The sequence below is a fragment of the Vombatus ursinus genome, unplaced genomic scaffold (genome assembly GCF_900497805.2).
Source record: "Vombatus ursinus unplaced genomic scaffold, bare-nosed wombat genome assembly UNPS02015066.1, whole genome shotgun sequence".
NCBI classification, from domain to species: domain Eukaryota; kingdom Metazoa; phylum Chordata; class Mammalia; order Diprotodontia; family Vombatidae; genus Vombatus; species Vombatus ursinus.
In genome coordinates, this window is record NW_020954844.1 from 4,290,314 (window position 1) to 4,303,881 (window position 13,568).

Sequence of the window (13,568 nt, forward strand, 5' to 3'; positions counted from 1 at the left end):
TATCTATCTATCTATCTATCTATCTATCTATCTATCTATCTATCTATGTATCTATCTATATCTATCTATCGGTATCTGTATCTATATTTATATCTATATATGTATCTAAACATACATATATATAATTTTTCCCTCCAACTACCCTAATACTGACAAAGGTCTCATGAGTTACAAATATCACCTTTCCATTCAGGAATGTAAATAGTTCAACCTTAATAAGTCCCTTATGATTTCTCTTTCCTGTTTACCTCTTCATGTTTTTCTTGAGTCTTGTATTTGAAAGTCAAATTTTCTATTCAGCTCTGGTCTTTTCATCAAGAATGATTGAAAGTCATCTATTTCACTGAATTTCCATTTTTTCCTCTGAAGGATTATACTCAGGTTTGTTGGGTAGGTGATTCTTGGTTGAAATTCTATCTCCTTTGACCTATGGGGCATTATATTCTAAGTCCTCTGGTCCCTTAATGTAGAAGCTGCTAAATCTTGTGTTACCCTAATTATGTTTCCACAATACTTGAATTGTTTCTTTCTGGCTGCTTGCAATATTTTCTCCTTGATCTGGGAACTCTAGAATTCAGTTACAATATTCCTAGAAGTTTTCCTTTGGGGATCTCTTTCAGGAGATGATCAGTGGATTCTTTCAATTTCTATTTTACACTCTGGTTCTAAAATATTGGGGCAGTTTTCTTTGATAATTTCTTGAAAGATGATGTCTAGGCTCTTTTTTTTTATCTTGGCCTTCAGGTAGTCAAATAATTTTTAAATTTTCTCTCCTGGATCTATTTCCCAGGTCAGTTGTTTTTCCAATGAGATATTTCACATTGTTTTCTATTTTTTCATTCTTTTGGTTTTGTTTATAATGTCTTGATTTCTCATAAAGTCACTACCTTCCAATTGCTTTATTTTAATTTTTAAGGAAGTAATTTCTTCAGTGAGCTTTTGGACTTTCTTTTCCATCTGGCCAATTCTGCTTTTTAAGACATTCTTCTCCTCATTGGTTATTTGGACCTCTTTTGCCATTCGGGTTAGACTATTTTTAAGGTGTTATTTTCTTCAATATATTTCTGAGTCTCCTTTAGCAAACTGTTGAGTTGTTTTTCATGATTTTCTTGCATCACTCTCATTTCTCTTCCCAGTTTTTCCTCTACTTCTCTTACTTGCTTCTCAAAATCCTTTTTGAGCTCTTCCATGGCCTGAGATCAATTCATATTTTTCTTGGAGGCTTTGGATGTAGGAGCTTTGATTTTGTTTTCTTCTTCTGGTTGTATGTTTTGATCTTCTTTGTTACCAAAGAAAGATTCTATGGTCTGACTTTTTTGTGAAGTTTGCTCACATTCCCAGCCAATTAGTTGAGTTATAAACTATTTGTTAAGGTAACCATTTATTTCCAGTGTGGAGAATGTACTGTCCCAAGCTTCGGGGGTTTTGTGCAGCTGTTTTCAGAGATATTTCTAGAGACCTGTGAACTTTCATTTCTTCCAAGGTGGTACAATCAAGGACGAGGTGTTTACTCCTTTCCTGTCATGTGCTCTGGTCTATGAGTGACCACAAGCACTCTTTTCTGCCTTGGAACTGTGAGGAGGATTCCCTCAGGGTCACTACAAGCTCCATCACACCAGCACTCCTTCTTGCCCCAGGACCCTCACCCAGAACTATGACCCAGATACAAAGCAGGCAAAGCAAGAGAATCCTGCCTCAGCACCAGCATAGAGATCCCTGCAATCCCATTTTGATCAGTCACTTGATTCTCCCTCAGTCTGTGGGCCAAGAGCTCTGGAAGCAGCCACTGCCCTGGGGCTGTGCCAGGACTGGGACTAGACCATGCTCCTTTCTCACCATGGTCAGATAGAATTTTCCTACTGACCTTCTAAGTTGTCTTTGGTATTGGTGGGTTGAGAAGTCTGGAAACTGCAACAGCTGCCCTTGATTCAATCCCTTGAGGACTGCTCTAGGTTCACTAAGGCCAGGTCTTTACCTATGTGGCCCATACCTAACTGTGCTCCTCCCCCAGCCTGGCCCAGTAGACCTTCCCAATCAACCATCCAGTTTGTCTTGGGTTGGAAATTTGTTTCATTCTTTTGGGGGGGGCGGTTCTGCTGTTCTAGAATTTGTTTAGGGTCATTTTTAAAGGTATTTGGAAAGATTTAGGGAAGAACTCTTATTTACTTACTTACAGAGCTTTTACTCTGCCATCTTGGCTCTGCCCCCCTACCCTCTTTCTTATCACTGATTCCTCCTTTCTCATCTCTTTCTCCTGCATCATCCCCTTACTGTTTCTTGACTGAGAGCTCCCAAATATGCTGCTGCAGTTGCCCTGCCTGCAAGGCCCACAGCTGGTTTTACTGAAATGCATTCTTGGACAGCATCTACACCAGTGTCACAGACTTCTCTTTCCAATCTCCTGAGTTGTCTTAGCTGGAAAAAAAAATATCTCACCTCAACCTTTTGTTGATCTCTTGCTCCATAATTCTATTCAAGGCATTACTTTTAAGTTATTTGTATGGGGATTTGGGGAGAACTCAGCTGTAGTGCTTCTTTTTCTCTACCATCTTGCCTCTGCACCTCAGAATGAAAGTTGTAAAAAGAATCTTACTCATTTCAAGCTCACAATGAGAAGAACCAGCAGCCTAAAATAGGGAATGAGAAAAATCTTAAAATCATCTCCCATGAGTTAAAATATTGATGACATCATTTTTGAGTATCTTGTTTTACAAGACAAACTAAACAAAGTAAACCATAACCTGTGAGCCACACTTTATGTCATTTATAGCAATGCTCAAGAGCATCCAATTAAAAAATTTTCAGACTGATTATGATGTAACTAAAGAGGTCTAATTGTATTTCCAGCTTCTCCATGTGGAGACGAATTGTCAGAGGTAATTTTTGTATATATTGATCTCTGTTACACAAAAAAAACCCACTTTCTCATATACATTATATTGTTAAGATAGAATACAGATAATGTGTGTTCAAAAAGAATAGGACTTAAATATTGAAGAGGCCTTAAATTAAAATTTAGTCCTCACTTTCACACATAAAGGAATAAAATATTAATATATTTCTTTAAAATAATGTTTTGTTGTAAATTTAATTTGAGCAACAACAATGTTGTTAAATTATAACAATTCAAAACTTTTTTTTCCTCTTATGAATCTTCTCTTCTTCAGGCTAAACATCCTCCATTTCATCAAATAACTTCATATGATGGACCCAATATGTGATGCTTTTTTCAAGTCCTAAATCCTTACATGAATATTAGGTCTAATTAGTATGTTAACACCTTCCATATGGTGATACTCTCCATGTCTCAAACAAAAGAATACCTTACCATGATGTCAATGATTGAAATGATTTCAGGGGTGGAGAACCTGAGCATTGAGGCTACATGTGGCCCTCTAGGTCCTCATGTGCACCCCTTTGACTAAGTCAAAACTTCAAATAATCGAATTAGTTCTTTGAAATTCAGATTAAGTCAAAGGGCTACAGTCTAGAACCTAGGGAGCCACATATGGCCTCAAGGCCACAGGTTCTCTACCCTGAATTAGACTATCCTGATCAACACTCCTAGAATTCATTAAATTTCTTATTTTATTATCTCTCCTGAGCATTTGGAGTTTTATGATTCAACAATGCAAGGGTCTTGTAATCGCTCTCAGATTTTCATGCTACAGTAAAGTGGAAAGAATATTAGAGTTAGAATAATACAAAGTTGTTTCAAATCTCAGCTTTGCTATAGTTATGTGTTACCTATCAAATTTCATTCAAATTTTCTGGGTATCTGTTTCCTCATTGGGAATAGATGAAAACAAAGTCACCTCTAAATCTGTGATCTGATGATTAGAATCAGAGTCTTGCTATCTGCATTCTATTAGTCCATGCCTCAATTGTTTGGATGTTCTCGGACTTGGTCCAATCTTTAGCTTCTGCACTCTGGGGTTATCATAACTACATTCTGGCCTATTCCCCTGCTGTGACACTCCTGCTCTTGAGTACCAACCATCTCCACTGACAGAAGATTCTCTGAAGATTCTCAGTGCATGCATTCCAGTTCCTAGCCTCTGGAAATGACATACAGAACATTTTTAATGAATTCTCAGGGTCTATTTTTATGGAACAAGAGTCTGTGCAGATTTCTGAGAAAAATAAAACTCCCAGTTTATCACTTTTCAGGAGAGAGGGGGAAAAAAGCAAATAGTAAGTGTTCAGCTGTCTCTCCACATCATGTTACATCTCTGGCTTTGTTCCCTGCTGAGCATCTGATTCAGCAGAATACTGGGGGGAATTTGGTTTTTAGATATAAGCAACTTAAGAAGTTTAGACTCTAAAGACCATCTCTGAAGGAATAACAAACTATGTTAACTAGAAAAAAAATTATCTTTCAAAAGGAAAGCTTCTCAGTCTCACTGAAGGTTAAACATTCTCCTCCTTGAGAAAAAATGTTAATCAGTGATAGAATAAACAATGTAAACAAGGGCCCAGATGAATGAAGTTGCTACTGGGTGGCTGACCAACTTTGTTATTTTTTCTGTGATGCACTAAAAAGACATAAAAGGGAGGGTCACAGTGATAGAGCACCAGCCCTGAAGTCAGGAAGACCTGAGTTCAAATCTGGCCTCAGATCAAACACTTGACACTTACTAGCTGTGTGACCCTGGGCAAGTCACTTAACCCCAGTTTCCCCCCCCCAAAAAAAAAGACATAAAAGAGAATTGAGTTGAAGTGAGCTGAAGGACCTGAAAATTAGCCTTTGCCTGTTTGCAGAGTTTTATTTAAGAAGAGCCACAAAATTATTTTAAATTCATATAGGAAAAAATGCAAGTATGTATTGATAAGGTTTGCCTTCCTATAATAATATTTAGCACTTATATATTGCTTTAAAGTTGTAAAGCCCTTTGTAAATTTCTTATCTGGTCTTCAAATAATGCTATAAAGTAAGTATTATACCTTATCACAGATTTAAAGATAAAGAAATGAAAATCAGTCCAAGAGAAATCAATCAACTTTCCTGAAGTCACATAGACAGTGTGCCTTGGATATGGAATTTAAAACCAGTATTTTCTGACTTCAAGTCCAATTTGGAATATTTTGTTTGTTACCATGTTTGATATTCACAGTACTTCTGTGGTGTGAGAGGCAACTGATTTATTTATTATCCTTCTTTTGAAGCATAGGACAGCTGAGGTTCAGTGAGGTGAAGTGATTTTTCCACGGCCACATAGGTAGTGACAGGGTTAGAAAATGAAATTCAAATCTTCTCTTTTTAAGACCAGGTTTATTTATACTATACCAAGTTTTCTCTCCAACAAGCCTTTCCAAGGTGAAATATAAGCAGTACAGGAGGAGAGGCCATAGACTTAATCAATACCTTAATTACTGAAGTTCATCCAATTAAACACTGCTTACAAAACACCTCCACCAAATTTTCTATCTGTGATTTCCATACACACACTGTGGGTTGAGCTACTCCCAACAAAAGAAATGAAATTTAAGATCACCCAGATATCAATATTAATAGAGTATAGTAGGAAAGAAGAGGGAGACATGAACCATGCCAAGAACTTTCTAGTTTTTTTGGATATATATATATATATATATATAATTTTCCCCACTTACTAGTATTATATTTTTATAACATTTTGAGTTTCAAATGTTCTTTTTCCCTTCATTTCCTTCCCCTCAGCCTGAGACAGCAAGCAATCTGATATTGGTTACACAAGTATAATCATGTTAAACATATGTCCACATTAGTCATGTAGGGAAAGAAGAATCAGAAAAAAAGAAAAAAATGAAAAAAGAAAAAAAAAACAAAAAAAATGAAAATAGTATGCTTTGTTCTACATTCAGACTCCATTGTTCTTTTTCTGGAAATGATAGCATTTTCCTTCATGAGTCTGTTCAAATTGTCTTTGATTATTATATTGCTGAGAAGAGTTAAGTCTATCATAGTTGATCACCACACAATATTGCTGATACTGTGTACGATGTTTGCCTGGTTCTGCTTACTTCATTCAGTTCATGTAAGCCTTTCCAGGTTTTTCTGAAATTATCCAGCTCATTATTTCTAATAGCACAATAACATTCCATTGCATTCATATACCACAACTTATTCAGCCATAACCCAGTTAATGGGTATCCTCTCAATTTTTAATTCTTTACCAGCATAAAAATAATTGCTATAAATAGTTGTGTACATGTGGGTCTTTTTTCCCTTTTATTAGTGGTATTGCTGGATCAAAGTGTATGCATAGCTTTGGAGACCTTTGGGCATAGTTCCAAATTGTTCTACAGAATGATTGGATCAGTTCACAACTCCACCAGCAATGCATTAGTGTCCCAATTTTTCCATATCTTCTCCAACATTTATCATTTTCTTTTTTGGCATATTAGCCAATCTGATAGGTGTGAGATGGTAGCTCAGAGTTGTTTTAATTTATGTTTCTCTAATTGAAAGTGATTTAGAGCACTTCTATATATGCCTATAGGTAGCTTTGATTTCTTCATCTGAAAACTGCCTGCTCTTATCCTTTGACTATTTATTAATTGGGGAATGACCTGTATTCTTGTAAATTTGACTCTGTTCTCTATATATTTGAGAAATGAATACTTCACCAAACATACTTGCTGTAAAGATTGCTTCCCTGCAAGCTGCTTTCATTCTAATCTCCTTTGCATTTGATTTGTTTATACAAAAGCTTTTTTATTTTAATATATTCAAAATTATCTATTTTATGTTCCATATTGTCTGTAACTCATTTATTTTCTCCTTTAAACATTTGGATGTTATTCTACTTGGTGCATATATATTTGGTATTGATATTGCTTCATTGTCTATGATACCTTTTAGCAAGATGTAGTTTCCTTCCTTATTTCTTTTAATTAGGTCTATTTTTGCTTTTACTTTGACTTAGATCAGGATTGCTACCCCTGCATTTTTATTTATTTATTTATTTTTTACGTCAGCTGAAGCAAAATAGATTCCACTCCAGCCCCTTACCTTTACTCTGTGTCTCTCTATTTCAGGTGTGTTTTTGGAAGCAACATATTGTAGGAATCTGGTTTTTGTTCCCCTCTGCTATCAGCTTCCATTTTATGGGAATGTCCATCCCTTTCACATTCACAGTCATGTTAAGTAACTGTGTATTTCCCTCCATTCTATTTTTCTTTCTGTTTGTCCTCTAATTCCTTTCACCCTTTCCCTCTTTCCCTCCTCATCATTGTTTTGCTTCTGTCTACCACCTCCCTCTATCTGCCCTCCCTTCTTTTATTCCCCATCTTTGCTTAATCTCTTCCCCTCCTACTTCCCTGTCAGGTAAGATATATTTCTATATTCAACTGATTGTGTATATTTTTCCATTTTTGTGCCAATGCCAATGAGAGTAAGGTTCCATTGATGCCCGTCGCCCAAATTCCAATCTTCCCCTCCTCTGTAATAGATCTTTTTGTCACTCTTCATGTGAAATAATTTACCCCATTCTGCTTCTTTCTTCCTTCTGTACCCAGTACACTCCTCTTTTTATACCTTAATTGTTTTTGTTATTCTTTAAATTTACCTTATATCTGTACCCTCTATCTATGTATATTTCTTCTAGATGTATAATTCACAATGCAATTTTTAAGAATTATAAGTATCCTCTTCCCATGTAATGTTGTAAACAGTTTAGCTCATTGAATCCATTACATTTTCTTTTCTTTTGATATTAGAGATCAAAATTTTAGCTTAATTATGGTCATCTTATAAAAGCTTCAAATATTTCTGTTCCTTTGAATTACCATTTTCCCCTTGTTATATTATGCTTAATTTCTTTTGGTAAGTGATTCTTGGTTGTAGTCCTAGCTCCTTTGCCTTCCAAGAATGTCATGTTTCATGACCTTTGATCTTTTAATGCTGCAGCTGATAAGTCCTATGTAATCCTGATTGTGAATCCCCAATATTTTATTTGTTTCTTTCTGGCCTCTTGCAATATTTTTTCCTTGACCTGATAGTTCTGAAATTTGGCTATAATGTTCCTTGGAGTTTCTATTTTGGGATCTATTTCCTGAGGTGGTTGGTGAATTCTTCCAATACCTATTTTGCCTTTTGGTTCCAGAATATCTGGGTAGTTTTTCTTGGTAATTTATTTAAATATGCTTTCCAGGTCCTCATTTTGATTATGGCTTTCAGGTAGAACAATGTTACTGATATTTTCTCTCCTGGATCTATTTTCCATGTCAGTTTTTGTTTTGTTTTGTTTGTTATTAGGCATTTTACATTTTCTTCTATTTTTCATTCTTTTTAATTTGATTGATTCTTGATGTTTCATAGAGTCATTCATTTCCACTTCCCCAATTCTAATGCTTAAGGAGTTGTTTTCCTCAATTAACTTTTGTGCTTTCTTTTCTGTTTGACCAACTGTACTTTTTAAGGGATTGTTTTCTTCAGTGAATTTTTGTATCTCCTTTTCCATTTGGCGAACTCTAATTATTTCCTATTTATTTATTTATTTTTTAGCATTTGTTCTCCAAGCTGTTAACTCTTTTTTTTAAGTAATTCTTTTGAATCACTCTCAATTCTTTTCCTAATTGTTCTTCTGCCTCTCTTATTTGATTTTTAAGCTCCTTTTTGAGCTTTTCCATGAGTACTTTCTGGGAATGAGACCACTTCTCATTTTTCTTTATGTTTTTGCCCATAGGTGTTTTGACATTTTTGTCCTCCTCTGAGTTTATGTCTTGATCTTCCTTGTCACCATGAACACTTTCTATGATAATATTCTAGTTAACCAATCTAGTTACTACTAACATCTTGCTTATATCTTTTTGCTTATCTTATAGAATTAGCCTGGAATATATTGTCAAATGCTTTGTTAATGGAATCCGAGCAGACATTGCCTCTGTTCTTTCATGGATATTTTCTAGGGAGGCTTTTGTTAGATCAGTTCTGTCCTGAGTGGAGCTATGATTTTTTGTTATGGCTCCAGAATGTAAATTTCCTATGAATTTGTATGTTTGCTGTATTGTAATAGACAAGCTTGAGATGGGGAGTAGAAAATAGAGGAGAAATGAATATTGAACAAAAGAAGAGTTAAGTGAGAAGAAAAATAAAGCCATGTTGATTGGAAAGAAATATGGAGCTGCCATGTAGAGCTTGGCTGTGATGAAATGGAAGACACAAGCAATTGGACCATGGAACTTGGTATGACAACAGAGTCAGTTGCATAGAGTTATCTGGTCATAGAATGATCATAGAACTGAGGCTGGAGATCTCAATCTGTCATCCAGCACTAGAGTCTCTGAATTTTAAAGTGACTTGCTAAGAATAAAAGGTTTAAAAAAAGGAAGAAACATCAGAGGCAAGTGGCAACAGAGGTTATACTTTAACTTCCCGTGTTATTACAAGTCCAAATTGATTGATTGTATCCTTTTTGTTAGAGAGATGGCAGTAGCAGTGGTAATATAATGAAATTTGTTTATTCCTCCCTCTGGAATTTTGGGTTCTTATTTATTTATTTATTTTTTGTGAGGCAATTGGGGTTAAGTGACTTGCCCAGGGTCACACAGCTAGTAAGTGTCAAGTGTTTGGTCTGAGGCCGGATTTGAACTCAGGTTCTCCTGACTTCAGGGCCAGTGCTCTATCCACTGTGCCACCTAGCTGCCCCTCATTTTTTTTTGGTTGGGCAATGGGGTGAAGTGACTTGCCCAGGGTCACACAGTTAGTAAGTATTATGTGTCTGAGGCCACATTTGAACTCAGGTCCTCCTGAATCCAGGGATGGTGCTCTATCCACTGTGCCACCTAGCTGCCCCTGGCTCTTATTAACTATAATAATATTTATAACAATTGTTGCTGTTGTTGCATAGAATTCACCATTCTTTGTTGCATAGAATTCTTTGTAGAATAAAATTCACTGTTTTCTGGCATAGATATGTAATGGTGGGCAAAACTAATGAAATAAAATATCACACTCACACTAGGGGGAAATGGAATAAGTATGAGGCCTAGAAGTGTTCAGTGCTGTATAAAAATGATGTAAAATTTTAAAATGTTGCTCTGAACGTTTTTTTCAGGAACTATTCACAATTAATCAATTGATTGATTAATAAGATTAACCAGGTAGGGCCTTTCCTGATGAAAATTTACTGCCTTTTAGTAAACATCATTTCCTTATCAAAATATTCCCTCACTTTTATTTAAATTATATAGATTATATTCCTGGATGAAATTTTGTCAGGATCAAGACTCAAGCTCATCCAGTCTTTAATTTGAAAGCATTTGCTTGTTTTTTTTTATTTGAAAGTTTACATAATGATACTCCTCTAAGTTTTGTGCAAATTTGTTTTCTTATCCATGATTCCTAAAGATCAAAGATACTGGTATAATATATGCGAGGTATTTCAATAACCTGAGATATAGTCTCATTTGTTTTTGCTTAAAAGGTCCTTTATTGAAATAATTTTTAATTGCTTTATGGAGAAAAAAAGATACCCACAATATGTCTGCATTTCTTCATTTATTTTTGAGAGTTGTATAATTAATTTTGTGAATGTACCAGCCACAGCTGAGAAATCAGCATATTTTTTATTCCCATTAATTATTCTACAAAAGACTATGATATCCAAATTTTCTAAAATTCTATTTATCTCTTTAACTTCTTTCTTGTTTTCTTATTTTATGGTTAAATTTATCTAAGTCTTAGAGGAGTAAATTGAGGTCACCCACTAGTATAGTTTTAATGTCTATTTCCTCATCACTCACTTATTTTTTCTTTTAATAATTTTAGTACAATATCATTTGGTGTATATATGCTCAATAATGATATTAATTCATTTTCTATGGTACCTTTTAGCAAAATGCATTTTCTTTGATTATCTCTTTTGATTAGGTTTCAGATTTGTCTGAGATCATGATTGCTTACTCCTGCTTTTTTTTTACATCAGATAAAGAATAAGAGATTATATTCCACCCTCTTATTTTAACTCTTTCTGTATCTTTCTAATTCTACTGTCTTGTGTCAGTAGAATATTGATGGATTCTGATTTATAATCTATCCTGCTATCCTCTTCCATTTCAGGGTGGTCTCCTTCCATTTACATTCACAATTATGTTTACTAACTGCATTTCTCTCCATGCTCTTCTGTTATATTTATTGTTCTCTTGTGTTTTTACTATATCCCATCTTTAAAAAGTCTGTTTTGCTTCCCTTAGTGTACACACTCTCATATTCTTCCTCAACTTCCTCTTAACCTCTTTCATCTTATTTCCCTATAGAGTAAGATGAAATATTGCACCTAATTGTGTGTGTATCAATATTCTTTTCTACTTTAATCAGAAGTTTTATATCTCTAAATGCTTACTTGAATAAAATTATTAGCAATAAAATAGAGATGGACAATTTAAACACCCTTGAACTCCTGGGAAATAACCTCCACTTTCCATATAACCCAGAAGATATCAGTGAGCTATTGTAAGAACAGTGAACCCTCTGACTTGCAGATCACTACAGCAATGCAATCAGCACCAGATATATTGCCACATAAAAGGAACCTAATGGAATTAAAAACCTCTTCTTAAGTTGGAAGTTTGGCTAGAGGGAGAATGACTTCAACATGAGGCAAAAGATCAGTCATTTTATCATTGGTTGATGATTATCTGTTGAGAATACTATGGAAGTATTCAGGTCATCTCTCTAGGATAATGTCTTTATCACTGATCAATGTGGCTCCATCAACAGTGAGTACTTGAAACATATCAAAGGTCTTTATCCCATAAATAGCATTCAAGGCATAGTGAAAATGCTTTGGATTGCTCTATCCACTGCATCTCCTAGCTGTCCCCCCCCTTATCTCTTTTGAAATAGACAATAAAACTATACTAGTGGGGGACCTCAACCTCCCCCTCTCTGAACTAAATAAATATAACCACAAAATAAACAAGAAAGAAGTTAAGGAGGTGAATAGAATATTAGCAAAGCTGGGTATGATAGGCCTCTGGAGAAAATTGAATGGGGATAGAAAGGAATATACTCATTGGAAAAACAACTGACTGACCAAAAGGAAAACACTAACAAGGGGGGAAAAGGAGAAAGAAAAGCATAAATGGGGGGGGGAGGGGAATAGATAGCAGAGTGGATTAAAAACCCTAATCCTGCAATATATTGTTTACAGGAAACACATTTGAAAAAGAGTGACACATGCAGGGTAAAGGTAAAAGACTGGAGCAGAGTATATTATGTTTTAGCTGAAGTAAAAAAAAAAAAAGCAGGAATAGCAATCCTGATTTCAGACAAAACAAAAGCAAAAATAGATCTTATCAAAATTCAATTTTACATAATAACAATCAGTCAGTTTCTATTTCTTCCTCTAACTCCCTGAACTTCTCCTCTAAGAAATTGGATTCTATACCATTTGGTGCATATATGTTTAGTAATGATATTACCTCATTGTCTATGGTGCCTTTTAACAGGATGGAGTTTCCTTCCCTATCTTTTCTTTATTTTTTTAATTTATTTCTATTTATTTATTTAATTAATTTTTGTGCAGGTAGGGTTAAGTGACTTGCCTAGGGTCACACAACTAGTAAATGTCAAGGTGCTCAGAGTGAATGTAAATATTAACTGTTTTTCTTTTGTCCAGCAACACTGAGGATCTTCCCCTCCAAGTTTAAGTTTTTTTTTAATTAAAAGGGCCATCCCTTAATTAACTTCTTAAAGAGCCCTATTCAGTGAATAGACATTGCCTCACTGAAAGTGAGAACTTGAAAAGATCTTAGCTTCAAAGTGCCAAGGTCTCCCACTGCATCCTGGGCCATTGCCAGTCTTCCTGATTGTTATGTGACCAGTGGACCCAGATGGCTCTGGAGGAGAAAGTGAGGCTGGTGACTTTGCACAGTCCTCCCTCCCTCAAATCAATGTCAATTAAAAGTCATGTCATCATCTCCCTGAGGTCATGGTCCTCTTCAAGAATGAAGGACAAACCACACATAACCACAGGAAAAAAATATCAGGAGTAGAACAGTGTTCTGTACATGATGTTCATCAATTTAACCAAGGCTTTTGATACTGTCAGACCCAAGGGCCTGTGGAAGATAGTGGTGAATTACGGTTGCCCAGAGAAGCTCACTAGTAGTCCACATCAGTTTCATGATGGCATGCTCCTATGGATTCTGGAAAATGGATGCTGTTCTCACCCCTTCCTAGTCACCACTGGAGTGAAGCAAGACTATGTGCTTGCTCCCATGCTTTTTACCATGATGTTGTCAGTTGCCTTCAACAAGTACAAAAATAGCATCAAGATCAACTATTACAGTGACAGTAAATTATTTAACTTGAAAAGGCTACAAGCCAAGATAAAGTGGTGGGATAGTGGAATGCATGGAGTGCATGACTTTTTGTTTACAGATAATTGTGCATTCAATGCAACCTCTGAGGCTGAGATGCAACAAAGCATGCATCAATTCTCTGCTGCTTGTGCTGATTTTGGCCTAATAATTAATACCATTGAAAAGAGAGGTTCTTCACCAGCCAGCACAACACCATCCATATGTGTATCAATTGGTTACAGCAAGTGAAGAAATTTTGAATGCTATGGATAAGTTCA